Source organism: Montipora capricornis, chromosome 13 (assembly GCF_036669925.1).
Source record: "Montipora capricornis isolate CH-2021 chromosome 13, ASM3666992v2, whole genome shotgun sequence".
NCBI lineage: Eukaryota > Metazoa > Cnidaria > Anthozoa > Scleractinia > Acroporidae > Montipora > Montipora capricornis.
The window spans coordinates 31,394,062-31,396,561 of NC_090895.1; positions in this window are offsets into that span (position 1 = coordinate 31,394,062).

Genomic DNA, 2,500 nt, shown 5'->3' on the forward strand with positions numbered 1-2,500 from the left:
CTTCGTCTTCAATAGTATTCTTCTCAGGTTGGTCCTGCCGGGTGTGGCATGTCTCTGTTTGTGGCATTTGAAGTCGACCGAAAGCGGACTTTTTCTCCGACCTGAACTTCCTTTTGGTACAGGTAATCTGGAAGTGTTCCAGCCCTTGTCATGGTGATTTCCTGGCGCACACTTCTCTGTCGCATAGACCCACGTGCACTTGCCCAGTTCTGCATTTTTTAAATTTAGTCTCTCGTGGCTTTGATCGCTGGAGATAGCGGTATTGTTTCAAAAAGGGCCCAATTATTTCTTGAGGACTGAGTACCATGACCCATAGCTTGTGTGATAATAAGCAGACCATGAAGTCGCAGCTGTGCATTTAATGCTTCTTTCGCTGTGCCTTCAAAGTCGCGCGCATATCGGAAAGCTGTGGAGACATGGTTTTTGTGATGGGCGACTGAATGCAGATTTTCTACATCAAGGATCATGCAACTCAATAGATTGATGTCGTCATATCTAGATTTTGCTTCATATAATTTTGAGTAGTTTCCTGCCAGACTCTACCGTCTTTGCTGCCAAGCTTCCTTCGGGACCATTTAAAGTAAGTAGCACGCGGCAGTTCAGTTCCCTGTTGGATGTTATATTCTGCTCTAGAACCTGTACGCAGCCAGCTATCTGACTAATAGGAAGTTTGGTGCTGTTTGTTCGCAACCTGAGCCAATAACATGTGGTGTTCCTCAAGGATCAATCTTGGGTCCTCTTCTATTTATTATCTACATTAATGACCTTCCAAATGCATCTAAGGTTGTAAAAACGTTTTTATTTGCTGATGACACTAGTCTGTTTTATTCTCACAAACGGATCGTAATCAGACCATAGCTGTTATGAACTATGAATTAATGAAGTTAATGGACTGGCTCAAAGCCAACAAATTATCACTTAACATCGCCAAAACTAATTATATATTGTTTCATCCAAAACAAAAATTCATCACTTTTAATAATAACATCACGCTCGATAATGTTTCTGTAAAGCAAGTCGAGGTAACGAAGTTTCTTGGCGTATTCGTAGACCAGCATCTTTCGTGGAAGTCCCACATTAGTTATGTTGCCAAAACGGATCTCGAAAACCATTGGAATTGTAAGCAAGTCTCGTTTTTATCTCTCTCGGAAATCCTTGTTGTCCTTATACTATACCTTAGTATATCCCTATCTTAACTACTGCAATATTGTATGGTCCTCAAATTATCCCTCTAATTTAAACAGGCTTCTCCTGCAGAAACATATCGTTAGAATCATAGGTGGAGTTGATTATTTTGCTCATACTGGACCCTTGTTTTACAGCCTTAACATCCTCGACATCTTTAACATAAATGCTTTCCTTGTGGCTTGTTTTATGTACTCTTATCATAATCACTTCCTCCCTAACACTTTTGACAATCTTTTCTCTACTCATCAACAAATTCATACGTATAATACGCGGAATGCTGCCAATTACTGTTCACATTACTGCAGAACTAATATTAAGCAGTTTACGATCCTACATCATGGTCCCAAGGTTTGGAATTCCCTACCTCGTAATTTGACCTTGTCCAGCAGTTATCCTAGCTTTAAAACCTCATTATAAAAAATTTCTTCTCGATAGGACACTAAATTAAACTCGCCCACCGGCTATTATTTTTTGTTTTACGAACTACTGTAACGATCGAGGTGCCCAGTGTTAATGAGCTTTTAGCTTCTATTGGGTATCCTCGCTACACTGTCAAAATATATATTATGTATATATATATGTATATTCTTACTGGTTGATTTTATCATTGTAAAGTTTCGTGTGGCAAATATAAATAAATAAATAAATAAATAAATAAATAATAAGGTCTATGGGTTGTGAACTCTTGATACAGCTCGTTTGGGTGTCACAAACATATACCACCTTGTTTAATTCTGAGCACATACCAGAGGGCTGAAAAAGCCTGCATTTTGCTGGAGGCAGTGTGGACCAGTGGTTAGGGCGCTTGCCTTGAGATCGGGAGATACCGGGTTCAAGACCCGCTCTGACCACTCATTGAATTTGTTCCTGGTAGTCCCTGGTTCAACTTCCCAGCTGCACTTGTAAATAGCCAACTGGTTTGCCTCCGGCCAGTTGGAATTCTTAACAGTTGTTGTTGTGTTCTGTCGTTTCGGTCACTGTGTTTCATTGGTCCTGAAAAGCCCCTATGGGGAGCGGTCAATTAAGTATGTATTGTATTGTATCAGAAACCCATAAGGGTTGAAACGTGTAACGGCCCCTTGTGTGCTGGGAAACAAGCTACCGAATATTCAATTTGCTAAGTACCATCTTTGGAACAACAAGAGCGAGGGGTAAATCCAAATATGGTACTTAGCACTGAAACATTCAACAAATCAGTTCGCACTGAATATTCGGAAGCTGTGAACGCGCGTTACACGTTTCAACCCTTATGGGTTTCTGATTGTATTGTATTATTCCTTGGATTACTATCCCCAGCAACATTTTCCCTTAC